Source organism: Triturus cristatus, chromosome 7 (assembly GCF_964204655.1).
Source record: "Triturus cristatus chromosome 7, aTriCri1.1, whole genome shotgun sequence".
Classification (NCBI taxonomy): domain Eukaryota; kingdom Metazoa; phylum Chordata; class Amphibia; order Caudata; family Salamandridae; genus Triturus; species Triturus cristatus.
In genome coordinates, this window is record NC_140590.1 from 1,257,087,912 (window position 1) to 1,257,102,975 (window position 15,064).

General features: G+C 43.2%; 1 protein-coding gene across 1 annotated transcript in view; it reads right to left on the reverse strand.

Annotated features, from left to right (window-relative positions):
• The window catches only part of LOC146811755 (cardiotrophin-2-like), a 69,456-nt gene extending 55,336 nt beyond the window's left edge, over positions 1-14,120 (reverse strand). Inside the window, exons 1-2 of the mRNA XM_085618749.1 lie at positions 14,020-14,120; positions 13,178-13,261 (exon numbers count right to left, since the gene is read on the reverse strand). The gene's annotated coding sequence lies outside the window, so the exon portion shown is untranslated. The remainder of the gene's footprint in view (positions 1-13,177; positions 13,262-14,019) is intronic.
• Between the last annotated feature and the right edge of the window lie 944 nt (positions 14,121-15,064).

Sequence of the window (15,064 nt, forward strand, 5' to 3'; positions counted from 1 at the left end):
TCTGTCCTTATGGTTAGTGTTCCCAATCTCCCCCAACCACAAGACTTGTTAGGGACACCATGGTTTCAATATGATACCATAACACCCTTGGTGATGCCATCCTAGAATATCAGGTCCCATTACAGACACATACCCTTTGCCATGAACCCTCCCATTTCTGACCTCATTAGAAGTTTTAAAAAAACCCTTGAGATCAATCTTCGAACCATTATATCACCCAGGATTTATATCCGGAGGTAACAGGTCACGTTGTAAGCCCTTCATATCAATGGTGGCTCTTGAAATATGGTGATAGTAGATCCAGAATCTATCATCAAAGGATGCATGACACCCCCACACACAAATCATCAATGGGATCCTTGGCCAAAGGTACATATGTTTCATGTACACTCATGCACAACACCAAATTGTTCATGCTGTCACTTAAGCCTTGGTCATCACACCGCACATCAGCAACTTTGTTAACCTAAACAGATTTAGAAAAATTACAAACCCTTGCAAAGTGACCATGCATATCACATTTCATACATCTTTGCCTTTTATGATAGACACATTTTAAAGGATGCAATGTCACTTTTTGAATCACATCTAAAGCACATTCTCTCAGGACCATTACTCTTCTTTTTATACATGGAATCCTTGTCATTGTTAAGTTTCATGTTCTTAACTGTACAAACCGTGCCTTCAGAAGAATTATTTAAGACTTTGGTAAACTCTTTAGAGTTTTGTATCCTATCAGCAATATCCATAGCTACAACTGGTGATGGATCCTTGCACGTTAGAAGTCTTTTATTTTCTTATTGAAACATCTGGTGACTAATTGGTCTTTAATTTGTTGATTAGTGAAGCTTGAGAACTTACATTTGGAAGCCAGACCTCTCAAAGATGCTACTTATAAGTCTATGGTTTCATTAGCTTGTTGTTCTTGAGAGAAGAATTTATGTCTTCTGACTACCTCATTTGGTCATGATGTAAAGACATTTTTCTCTAGTCTTTTCACTGCTTCTTCATACTTATACAATTCATCTTTGATCTCATCTGACAAAAATAAAGGTAGGTGTTCAAAAACTCATTGTCCCTTCAAACCAAGGTGGTGCTCCAGAAGCCATCCTTTCCTGTCAGGTTTAAACTTAAAACCATGTTATGCTCCAAGGTTTGTATTAAAAGCTCTCTTTCCATCTGATGGGAGGTTCCCCTGGAAATTGAAGTAAGGATGGTGGGTGATTTAGGGATTGCATTTTGAAATGTTTGTTAAAAAAATAGCTTCCATAGTAAAATAATATACAACTTTAAACAGTTCAAAGGTGACTACCCAATCCAAAATGACCACCGTAAGTAAATATTAAAACAGTATCAGGAAATACCCAATCCAAAATGGCTACTGTGCAACATTCACTCGCTTGGCTGATGCCCCCCAAAAATTACAGGTTGAAAATCAAGCATGACATGAATGCTTAAGCCAGTGGGCCGTCTCCAAATGCAAAGAGGTTGTAGGAGTCAGTAAATGACTTGAAAATGCTGGGCAGATGCCCAATCCAAAATGGCTGTCTAAAATGCCCGGAAATGTCAGTAAGTAAATTGAAGATGCTGAGCAGATACCCAATCCAAAATGGCCATCAGTGTCTTGAACATGGATAAGAGGCTTGTTACAGGCTGGTGCCTCTTCTACTTTAATGAACTACCACCGCTGCCCCAAATAATCTAAGTTTACCTCAGCATGAGTTCCACGCTGTGTGTTTCAGTCAGAAACTTGCAACACATCACGACTCTGGCACGTCCACAGTTTAACAGGTGCAGGAGTAAATCACCATTCCTCAGGCACAACTCCAAAGCATCTCCAGACCTGCCAATGAATTAGTTTGCCACTGCTCATCGCCTGTCTCTCAGGGGGGAAAAGTAAAATTGGAGACCGAGGTGAGCGCCAACACGTAGTTCACTAGCAGAGTTAAGGGGCAACGGAAGCGTCCATTGAAAACTCACTACTGCCACAACATTCAACCAACCACCACCATGGCGTCCAGACCATTCTAGAACTCATCTACACCAACGGGTTCTGGAATGCTCAGCCCACAAGAGCACATGCAGGATAGAACACTTCTACACCAACTTTTTTCTCCTAAAGAAAACATCTGGGAAGTGGACGCAGGTATTAGATCTTAGACAGCTCAACAAAAACCTAAAAAAACAACTATTCAGAATGGTTACACTTCAGGATATCCTGCAATTGTTGAATCAAGGATATTATATGACAATTCTAGAGCTCCAGGACCCCTACCTTCGTATACCCATCCATGTCAAACACAGGAGGCATCTCGGATTCGAGGTGGCATGATGTCTCTACCAATTCAAATTTGTCCCATTTAGTTTGAAATCTGCACCAAGAATATTTACCAAATGCATGGCCCCAGTAGCAACTTGCCTGACAAGACACAGACTCCAGAGCTTTCCTTATTTGGACAACTGGCTAATAAGAACATCATCATCTCAGAAAGCAGTTTATTCAACAGAAGCATGCCTTCAAATCTTCGAGGACTTAGGCCTCAAATTGAACAGGGAAAAAACCTGCCTTCCGTTGAACAGATAGATTACATTTCTAGTAGTACTTCTGGATTCAAAGACAGGCAAGGCTTTTCCAGCAAAAGAAAGGATTACCAAGATGGTAACTATAGCTTCCGTACTTTCAAGAAACAATTCAATTTTAGTTAGACAGTACAAATTGTTTCTGGGAATTATGTTGTCTTTCATTCCACTAATTCCCATTTGTTGCGTGTTCATGCGAGGTGTGCAAGAACAACTTGACAAACAAAGGAAGCAGGCAACAGGATCCTTCAACTATGTAATTTAGGCAACCCGAGGGATGAAAACAGCCATGACCTGGTAGATGGAAAAAGACATTTCACTGGGGTCAACACTCCTCAACAAGCCACCACATTTATTTATGATTACAGGTGGATGTATACGGAGCTCATCTACAGGAACCTGAACTGAGAGAAACATGGTCGACTAAGGACAAGGAGAGGCACATACATTTCTTAGAGTTAAGGGCAGTGGCCATCAGGCAACACACTTTTCTTCCAAGAATAACAGGATCCACAGTCTTGGTTTGGACAGACTGTACAACCACAATGTTATACCTAAATAAGCAAGGCGGAACAAAATGGCACCTTTTATCCAAGGAAGGTTAGGATGGACGTTTGGAACTGGATCTTGCACAAAAAAAAAAAATTGAAGCTAGAACATGTGCATGGCACAGACATCCAGTGGAAGGACAATCTGAGCAGATCCTTAAAGGAATACCATGAATGGGAGCTGTCCCAAATACATATGTCCGCGATTTTCCACAAACGTCTATTCGCTACACCTCTCAATCAAAAATGTAGATGGTATGTAAGCAGATCTCACTAAAAGTGTTCTTGGCGAAATGCCTTTCAGACTGCATAGACAGGAATCTTATGCTATTCCTGCACTTCCTCTGGTTTCTCAGATCCTGCACAAAATGAAAAGAGAACCATGTCAAATCAGTCTGATAGCTCCGGCACGGCCAAGACAGTTTGATACACAGAACTTCTACTCTAGTCAGAACAGCAAAACATTCCACTCAAACCAGTCCCAGAAATGCTTTCGATGAACAATAGACAAGTGATTCACCCAAATCCAAAATCTCTCAAATTAGCCACTTGGCTCCCAAGCACCTGAGTTCCAACAATTAAATATCCTGAAAAGTGCAGAGACATCCCAGCTAAAGCAAGAGCTGACTCTACAAATAGATCATATAAAGCAAAATAGCTACGGTTCTGCAATTGATGTTCTTCAAATAACTGCCATCCTTTCTCTTCAACCGATGCACAGATATTGCCACATCTGCTCAGCTTAGCCCATTCTGGGTTTTCTCATAGCTGTATTTAAGTTTACCTGGAGGCGATATTTAGATTCAGGAGATTCTGGAATGGGAAATCACTTTGGTCTGACAGACTGATAAATTAATTCTAATGAGGGCTGTTTAGAGCTAAACTGATAGAAAGCTTCCAATTTCTTGGCAACTAAACACAGTTGTGGCCAAATCAATGTGAGGACCTTTTGAACCTATACACAAGGCAGACCTGAAGTATCTTTTATGGGAGATGGCTATCCTTTTAGCCTTGACATCGGCTAGAAGGATAAGTGAAATCCAGGCTTTTACAATACAACGACCATACCTGCAATTTAAAAAAGACAGTTTTTTTCTTTTAGAAATAACCCTTGTTTCATTCCTAAAGTTCCAATGTACTTTCACCTTAATGAACCAATATTCTTGAAGACCTACTCCCAGAATCCTTTGAATGACGCTGAAAGGGCACTTTATACTTTGGATGTTAAAATGCGTCTCAGATTATATATGGAGAGGTCCAAACCTTTTTGAAAGTCTGATCAACTTCTATTTGTTTTTGCACAGCCCCGAAAGTGCAAGCCTTATCTAGGAGAACCAAACCCAGATGGGTATCAGCAGCAATAGCCTTTTGCCACGAAAAAGAAGGAAGACCACTGACAACAAAAGTTCACTCTCATTCGACAAGAAGTGTGGCACTTTCAACCTCCTTTTCTTGCTGGGGTTTCATTGCCAGATATTTGCAGAGCTGCCACATGGACAAATCGGCATACGTTCACTGTCTAGATGCCACCAGAAATCAAGATGTGGCAGTGGTCCAAGCAGTCCTTCAGCACTTGTTTCAATGAGATGTAGTTACCTTTATTATGTTGTATATTATACATGGGACATTTACACTCTATACATTGTATGCTCTTTTTTCCCATCTCCGCGTGTTCTATTTTGTCAATTTTGTTACTGCTTACTATTCAGATTCAATCTTGTGAATCTTGGAAAGATTCTATACTGGAGAAAAAACAAGTTACTTACCTGTATACTGTAGTTCGCCAGTATTAATACCTTTCATGAATTCACAGGCGACCCTCATACCTCCACTTACAGGCTCACTGTAGGAAGGTGGAATCTGACTATATGGTTGCCCCCACTTTTTTCCTGGTGTTTGAATGGTTTTTGACTAGTCTGGCTGGGATCCTGCTATCCAGGACCCCAGCCTATCTGCTTACTCCCTTAAAAGATTGGTGTGCATATTAGATGCACTAGTGATTGGATACTGTGGTTCCTTATGAGCCCCTAGGGCATTGGTACTTCACAGACCTACCAGGGGCTGAAGCTTGTATTATGCCACCCCTGGGAAGCAGACTCAATCTGACACCACAGGCCTGCTACTGCAGCCTGTGTGAGGTAGTGTTAGCACTCCTCACTGAGATATAGGTTCCTATATCTCACCATACACACACATATAAACCTATCAGCCACCCCTATGGCAGGCCCTATCAATCCTGAGGGCAGGGTGCTTGGTTTACAATGTGAGGGGGTGCCTCTGCCTGAGCAGGGCCCCTCTGCAGCTACCAGAGTCTATTCTCTATGGCTGTTTGTGGATGCGGTTAAACCATATACTCTTAAGTGCATTAAAATGCTAACTTTGGAATGACTGCATCAAAACATGTCGTGTTTGGTGTCAAACAACTTGGAATCATACCCACACATCAGTCCATGATGTGGGAGCATGATCCCACCCTTCTAGAGGGGACGACATGTAAAACGATAGAAATCCTATAGAGCCCTGGCATCACAAAATGGATGCCACCAGCACAGACACTGGGCTGCCCTCCTGCTGCTGACTGAAACTCGCAGTGGAGGAGGCCCAAGAAAAGGTATCCTGTCACAGGGAGGTGTCACCACCTTCCAGACAGCATTTAGTGTATTGGAGCTGGGTGGGTGCACTCCTAGAGTGCTTTGAAGTCCTGCACTGGGGGAGCAGTAGGCTCCTCTGTGCATATGCCAGCTCAAACCGGTTCAGGGGCTACCTGTCCCTGCTCTGGCATGAAACTGGACAAAGGGAAGTGGGTGTAACCACCCCCTCCCCTGACCCTCCTAGAGGAGTGGTTCTAGAGCTAGTCCCTCCCCTACCCTCACTATAAGATAGCAAGCATTGCCCTTACAAATCAGATAACCCTGGATGACGCTCTACAAAGAAGAATCCTGGCCCTTCGATGTTCCACTACCTTTGGAAGACAGAAGAATCTCCCTTGGAGTCAAGGAGGGACTCCCCTGCTTGGTAGGCACCAAAACCCTTAAACAACGGTTGCAAACTTTCCCGCCGGAGTCCGAAGTCCCTGCGACCCCAGAAGCAGATTTCCTGACCTCTCGACTGCCATTTTGTGTCCCCAGCAAAGCTGTAGTGTCTGGACCCCACGAGTGACGAAGAACAGCAATACCTGGGGACCGTGCACTATTGTCAAGTGCAAACCCTAAACAACGTTCTACAAACTTGTGCATTGGACCATTTGTGGCCCCAGCCCCCAGCAGGTCTTGCACCAAAAATCAGTGGCCTACCCCATCCCGAGTGACCGTGGGCTCCTGTGAAGCATTTCCTGTGGCGGCGTCTTTGCCATCACTTGCCCGTTGGCTAGTGGGTCCCCCGAAGACTTTCTCCATGACTCAAAGGACTCTCCTGGTTGCTCCGGGTCTTCCCTCACTTACCCTTGCTGGGTGAGTCCATCAGATCTTGCTGGTCTACACCATCGACATTCTTCAGTCTACAGAAGACTTGCATTTGCCAAGGCTTGTTGGCTCCAATCCGGTTGCCGACACCACCATCATCTGCAGACGTTGTGGGACACTCCAAATCCAGCTGCTGGTCATCATCGATCTCTCCTGGACCTCATGAGCGAAGAGTCAAAACACCATTGACGACCTGAATCGACGCGACATCTGTGGTCATCCATCTTGCTGGCCACCGGTCACTGGCAAGTGACTTTGAACACTGTCCCCTCAATTTTCAGGTCTCATCCATCTTGAATCCACCTTCGGATTCCACCGGACACTTCTTCAGACGACGCAAGCAGCAAGTCTTCTTTGGTCTCCATAGAAAACAGCGACGCGACCCGACACCAAAAGACACCTATGCACCCGGCTTCCCTGGGTGAGGTAACTCGTGCACTCCGGTGCCCAAGTGTGTGTTGGCTCTCGAAATACTTACCTTGTAAGTGGCTTGCTTGTAGTCTTCCTAGAAGTACCCTAGAACTGTTAAACTCTAACCGCGACTTGCACCATTATAAGCAATAGGAAACCCGTGGCTGTGTTCACACACTGCACGCGTCTCCCGTGGGCCTGTTACTTACCTGCTAACACTGTAGTAGTGAAGCCCCAGCGATTCCCCAGGCCCTAGGCCTTGTTATTTTGCAAGTCAACATCCTTATACTACTTTCTTAGTATATGGTCTGGTACGCCCCTAGGGCTCCAGCCATATTTGTGCCTAATTTAATGTGAAACGTTGACATATTGAATGTGTACCTGGTTCTAATCTCATAAAGAGATTAGTAGAGTGTGTCTAGTAATAAATACATATATATTTGATATATATACCTGTGTGGTGTCCTTTCATTTGGTAATTCAAGAGATTATAAGGTAAAACAAGCTGCTTTACATTCCTCTGAGACTTAGCCTGAAGGCTGCTCTCCACAGCTACCACTAGGATAGCTTTCTTTAAAAGGCTGTCTTAAACCTATCTACCATAAGAGTCGAATTGGACTGGTGCAAGGTGGCCACTATAACTAGTGACCAGCATATGCCAGGCCAACTTCTCACACTCACCACATTGGATACCTCTTTTACATATCTTTTACTCTCGTGCTTCGAAATCTGATGTATGGTGGCCCTGGAGGGAAATAGTGATTCATGATTCAGGAGCAGTACTCTTATTGGCTAAAGTTTATGTCTTTCTAAAACGATGTGAATTGGCTAATAACGTCACTTGTTTAATTTCTGGAATGCCTGGAGCAGGTATGACATGAGGATGGTTCCATCTAACATTCTTAGTTCAGGGTTGCTGATGTGGTAGGACTGGCCAGACCTCTGTGGTTGGAGCTTCAAAAAACAAGTGTGTCTACACCAGTGGTTCATTGTGTGCCTCCGTACCGAAGTGCATACACAACATTCTCACGCAAGTGAGTACTGGAAAACTACAGTGTACGAATAAGTAATCTCTTTCGGCCTAGCGACTGTAGCTGCCATCTTTCTGTGATTAATGCACAAACTGTTCAGGAAGGAATGCGGAGTGATGTTTTTCCAGTACAATATTCTTGTGTGTGGTGGGGATCGAGAAAAGCATGATGAAAGATTGAAAAAAGTTTTGTGTGTTTTAGAGAGTGTGTGGCTAACAGTGGAATTGAGTAAATGTAAGTTTGCAGAGAGGAGTGTGACTTATGTAACTTTGCAGAGAGGAGTGTGGCTTATTTTGATCACGTGATCAGTGAGGAGGGAGTCAAACCCAAGCTTTCTTGGTGAATGCTATCACGGGGCATCTGCTCCAGCCAAGTTTATTCCCAATTTAATGGACAAGGTGTATAATATCCGTCAGTAGCTAAAAAAAAAAAGTAAAGTTTGTGTGGAGTTCACTGTTTAATGCCACCAATAAAGGTCTTGGAGCTGTGCTATTGCAAAGAGAATCCAAAGGAAAGGAAAAATAATTTTGTTTACATCTAGATCTCTATCACCAGCATAGGAAAAGTACCCCATTATAGAAAAGGAGGCCTTGGCCTGTGCCTGGGCTATAGAACATTTTTGAGCTTTTGCATGGGCAAGACAGTGACTATTCATTGTGACCATAAACCTTTGATTAAAGAATTGACTGCTGAAGGGAGTGTGTCTGCCTCTGCCAGAATTGCGAGGTTGTCTATTTGAATGAAAGACTATGTGTACAGTATGGCGTATGTTCTATGCAGAGAAAATGTGGTGGCAGACTGCCTTTCAAGAATGCCTTCTCCATTAGAGGAGTGTGTTGATGACCCATGGAATGACTTTAAAGTTGCGTTGGTACATGACTCAGGCACTCCTGCCAGGGCCGGCGCTAGGCATGGGCAGTGTGGGCAGCTGTTCAGGGCACTGAACCAGTTCAACACACCACCAGCCCTCTTGTACTCCTGCCGATTCAATTGAAAGAAAGGTGTCTCTTTGCAATTGGGCCCATGAGAGGGAGGGGAGAGGGCCCTCCCTGGGTGTCTTAGGGATGGTGTCCCAGTTGCAAGGAGACGCATTTTGCAGGTTTGTCCTGCAATTAGGCTTCCTGCCTGGCAGCCCATTCAGAGACACTGCTTGACGTCCATTGTCAGCACTTTAGCGCATGACAGGTTTAACTCGCAGCCCCCAAGCAATTCTCACACCTTCAGCCTAAAATAGGCTGTACAAGAGGTGCTTGTAGGTAGGTGAGAGGAGGAGCTGTGTGGTTCAGGAGAAGTTTGAACAAAGCAGCTTCTGGAGGTCTGAATATGTCACGCACATTCCCTTTCGGCCAAGGGCCCAAAAAATTCTTAAACTGGAGGCCCTGACTCTTGCCATTAAAAAAGAAGAGTGGGAAGCAGAACAGAGGAAGGATATGGTTTTACAAATAGTCTTGGAGTGTATGTATGAGAGTTGGCTAAAGAAGGAACAAGTGACGGAGCTGTTAAGACCTTTTGGGAAGTTAGGTTGGAATTATCTGTGGATAAATAGTTGATTTTTAGAGGCAACCACATTATTCCTCAAGGTGGGTTGCGAGACATGATTTTAGAGCTGTGCCATGAAGGACATTTTGGTGTAGTCAGAACCAATGTGGTAGTCAAGGAGGTGTTCTGGTGGGCAGGTATTGACAAGACTGTGGAGAGATTTGTGAGATTGTGAGGTGTGTGTTCTTCAGCTGACAAGTCTTTAAGTATATATTTAAACCACCCATTAGTGAATGTTTGATTCCGAAGCAACCATGGGAGTGTGTAGCGGTAGACTTGCTAGGTCTTTGGGGGAAATTACAGGAGCGTGCAATTGTGCTGATGGATCTTTTCTCTAAGGGGCAAGTGGTTGAGATTGTAGAGAAGGTTGATACTACTACTGTGTCGGAACTTTTAGATAGAACTTTTATGTCTGAAGGTATTCCAGCAGTTTTGTTGAGCGATAGCGGAGTAACATTCATGTCTAATGCAGCAGAGTTACTTTGAGAGGGTAGGGGTAAAACATAGGACAACGTCGCTCTATAATCCCGGTGGGAATTGCACATTGAACCACATGGTTAAAGGTGTGATTTGAGGTGCAGTAAGCAAACAGAAGGAATGGCGTTAGGAAGTCAAGAAGGTTGTTTGGGCAAATACAGTAATCTTTCATGACTAATGTGTTATCTCCATTTGTAATAATGAGAGGCAGAAGACCTAGGTGTAAATTCACCCGAGCGTGGTTACAGAAGTGTAAAGTGGTACAGTGGTCTCTCACGTCGGTTAAGGGAAAGTTGGAAGAGATGCACGAGAAGAGTAAATCATATTATGACAAGACTCAAAGTGTAAAGCTGGGTCAGGTAAATGTTGTTGACTGGGTGCGTGTGAGTAAACCCGTTAAAGTCCTGAAAGGGGAGAGTCAATTCTTTGCTCCTGAGGAAGTGGTGCAGGTTTTAAGGAATGCTATTCGATTGAAAAATGGTAAGGTGTGGAACCTTACGCATGTGGCCTTGGGGGTCAAAGAGAATGACTATGGGAAGGTGAGAAATGGCAAAGGGGAGAATGAGAACAAAAGTTCAATGTGGTTGGAGGACATTTTTGAAAGCTGTGGGGTTCAGGTTGCTTTGGCACTGATTGGTTGGAAAGTAATGTAGAAGGTAATGTCAGGTTGGATAAAAGCCTTAGTCAAGGAATTGTTCAGGAAGAGAATAAGGAAGATAATGTGGTGCAGAATAATAATATTAGTGAACAGAGTTTTCAGGTGCCTAACTTGACTTTAAAGAATTCCAAGGTATTGGATGATGGTAAGAGGAGAAGAGTTTTACCAGGGTGGCTGAAAGATGATGTGGTTGGTGGAGTGAGTATTTTTTTTATTATCTGGTCATTCTTAGGTGTTATTTATTATGTTTTCTTTTCTCTTTATCTGTTCCTGTTTCGGAGAGGGGTGTGTGTTATGGGATCACACTACTGTGTTCTTATCACTTTATTATTTTGCAGTTGTTTATCCTAAGAGGGGGGATGTGTTATAGTTTGTATTTACTTATATGACAGCTGGCATAGAATGCCTGGAGCAGGTGTGACATGGGCAAGGTTCCACTGCCCAGCATTCTGTGTTTAGAGTTGCTGATGCGGTGGGACCGAGCAGACCTTTTTTCTTGTATGGTTGGAGCTTCAATAAACAAGTGTGTCTACACCAGTGGCTCATCATGTGCTTCCGCACCGAAGTGCATACACAACATTTTCAAGCATGTGAATCTATTAAATATATCAGTCCTGGAAAACTACAGTGTACAAGTAACTAACTTGTTTTTTCCTTGTTTTTCTCTCAGTTTTATTGTAAGGCTGCTAAGAGGGTGCTTCTTAGTACTAATAACGGCTTATTTGTGAAGCATAAATGGTTATTAGTGTGATTACTCATATAGACAGACATACCTGATCTTGTTGTGAAGGCATATCTCTTCTATACTGAGTTTGGAAAATTCAAATCGTTGGTGCCAAATCGTAATTCAGCTCAAGCACATGCGTAGTTACAAGCTGAATAGCTTTGTTTCCTTGATAGGATTGGCACTAAGGTGTTAATCTCCAGCTAGCTCTCAGTCATAAGATTCGAACGAAAGAAGTGCTGATGGTCCTTTATATGAGGCATTTGTGTTGTATCAACTGAAACCGAAGATGAAGGACCTCCCTCACTTCCTATAGGTTGCAGCTCTGAACACATAGTATAGAGATAGTGGCTACTGCTGAATGTGTCCCCTTGTCGCGGTCAGCGCATTTTACTGCGGCTGGCCCAGAGCCCTGATTCAGCTCAATGATAGCCATTGGATCCAGGATCCGGATGGATCTTCCTCATTTCCAGCACTGGCGAGGGGAGATAAGTGCAAAGTGAAGGAGGAAGCAGCGCATGGAGGGGAAGAGACCTTGAAGGAAGAAATATTAATTCCCTGAATTGGAAGCAACATTTGAAGTGAATGATACAAGTCAGCCAATCAGAGCTGTCTGAAACAAAAATGCTCCTGGGCAGGACAAACACTATAATAGGGAAGAAAACTGTTTGTCTCAAGAAGATACAATTGCAGTGAACAACAACAAGATCAAATAATGAGCAATGGGCTGACCGAAAGCTCCCTCTACGCATATTGAACATAGCAGATCTGGCAACTGACTTCCAAAACTGACTGCAGGTGTGAGTTAAAAAGTCAAAAAGTCATAAAGATAATAGAAGGGTTAATCAAAAGAAAACAAATACTACACCTCAGTGTGATACAAAAGATGAAAAAATAGAAACCAAGCTGGGTGGAGAATAAATAAAAAATGAAGTACGTATTAGAACATCAGAAAGTGGCAAGGGTAGCAGTGGCCGTGATTGCTTGAAGAGAATCTATCTCCAACAGCTCACTGAATCTAATGCTCCAACTACGTCCCCTGAAACAGGGTCAGCTCTTGCTTGAATGTATTGTATTGTGTTGCATTTGTATAGCGCTTACTACCCCTGCCGAGGCATCGAAGCGCTTTTCGGCGAGTAGCATGCTACTCCGGGACCCATAGAGGATTAGTGTTGAATTAATATAGTGAAACATGCAAGTAAATTTTAAGTGGTGGATATGTTAGTCAGTTATTTGGATTCGGAAGGATAGAAGAGGAAAAAAGGTTTGTATTTATATAGCGCTTTCTACCCCTGATGGGGTGTTGAAGTGCTTTTTTTGGCGAGTAGCACGCTACCCTGGAAACACATAAAGGATTAGTGGTGAATAAGTATGGTGAAATATGAAAGTAATTTGAGTGGTGGATATTAGTCAGTTATTTGGAGTGAGAAGGATAGCGAAGGGATAGAAGGGAAAGAAAGGTTTGCATTCATGTAGCGCCTGTTACCCCTGATAGGGTGTTGAAGTGCTTTTCTGGTGAGTAGCAGGCTACTCCGGAACCCATAAAGGATTAGTGTTAAAATTATTATAGTGAAATATGAAGTAATTTGAGTGGTGGATATGTTAGTCAGTTACTTGGATTGAGAAGGGTTGAGGAGGGGTAAAAAAGGGAGAAAGGTTTGCATTTATAGAGTGATTGTAACCCTGATGAGGTGTTGAAACGCTTTGTTGGTGAGTAGCACGCTCATCTGGAACCCATAAAGTCTTACCTTCACAGCCTTTGATGAGGACCACCAGGCTCAGCTATGCACTCCACGCAACCAGCACCGCCAAGGCTCAACATCATCCCATCCCTGGGTATAGGGATGTCCAGAAGAAGACATATTTGGAACCAAGCAAAGAGTAGAATGAAGCAAGAACGGTGAGAAGAATATAGAAAAGTGTGAAAGAAAGAATGAGAGATACAACGAAAACAAGAACAATGATGACACAAGTACCAAAGGAAGAGAGAAACAGAAAATGAAGAGCAAGCACAACTGTAAAGTAAGTGGTTTGAGAAAGGAGAGAAGGAGAGAAGGACGTAAATATGAAAAGAATTAAGCACAAGAGGTATGAGAGAAGGAAGGAAAGAAAAAAGCGAAAAAAGTGAGAGAAAAAAACTAAAACTAAAGCAAGGAAATAAATGTAATAAGAGATGGAAACAATAAAAATGAGAAAATTAAGAAGGGTGTATGGTGAGAGAAAGTAAGAGCAAAAATAAAGATTTAATGAATTGAACAAAGGGACAGAGAGAGCAATAGGATTTGCAGGAAGAACACGAAAATTATGGGCAAATGGAAATCAATATATCAAGTTAAAAAAAGAGAAAGAAACAACAAAATGGCGAAATAAAGGACTGAAGACACTCGGTGGCACATGAAAACAAAGAAGAAAAAATGAAAGACGCAGAAAGGAATAGAGAAAGGTGTGAATGGAATACGTGAACAAATGACACTAGATATAGAGTAACAAAAGTACAGTAAAAAAAAAAGGAAGGATGGAGCATAAAAAGCAAGGGTAAATATAATGAGACAAGAGGAGAAAATAAAGGAAATACAGAGAAAAACTCAACGTATTGGTCCGGGCAGAGGGAGGCGTTGACCAAAGCCTTGGACCCGCACAGTTCATCTACATTGTTGCTCTTCAGGTAGATGCAGGAGTGTGGGTGGAATGAAAAAGTCCTATCACTGTACATCCCTTAGAGATTTCTGCCTCTCTGGATGAGCAACTCTGGGGAATTTATGAGGTCACCAGAACAATGGGCAGAGAAGCAGGAGGCAGGCCTGTGATGTCATAGGTGGTATTGCGGTCGTCATGGAGAGGGGAGAGCACTGCAGCTTCCTGTCTGGTTGAGAGGAGTGGCTTTTTCACACTTTTCTTTATATTCTGTTTAGCTTATCCACAGTTTCGACTTTTCATCACTGTAAAATCTAGTTTCGGATTTTAAAAGCGGGTCCAAAGTGAACTATCGAATTGTCCAGCCAAACAGTTTTTTTATTTGTTTGGCGAATCAGCACCATTGTTTACTTTGTCAAAGATACCAGGATATACTCTCTTCGAAACAGGCCTCACAAAGTTTTTAGAAGAAAATCCGATTTGCAGTAGGGTCTACTCCGATACGCTGAGAAAAATTGGCACTTTTTCTAAATAAACCGTGAAGCACTTCTATTTTTAGATGAAATGATTTGCACCAGGCCCTTATTTCCTCAAAGGCCCGAATCCCTCAATCAACAACTGAGGGGGGGGGGGGGGGGGGGGCGTTATTTGGAAAAGTGGTGAGAGCACAAATCCCTCAGTGCAACGGGTTTTCATGTCTCCTTCCAAAGAATCACGGAACGTGTCAGCTGAAGACCGGCAGCACATCTAAGTGACATTTTCTCTGCCGCTATCACCTCATCATTCAGAGCACGTGTGGTTTAAACTCTCCACTATCCTGGTCCCTCTTCTCTGGATAGCCTCTTGTTTATCTTTATAGGAAAGGAGTGTGGCCTTCTGCAGGGCTGCCCCGGTCCCACCTAAGAGGGCGGCCCCCCTTAGTGCCACAGGATGGCACACGAGTCAGCCGCCCAGTGTTTTGGGACCCGCGAGGGTCCCCATGCCATTTGGCTCATCAGGTG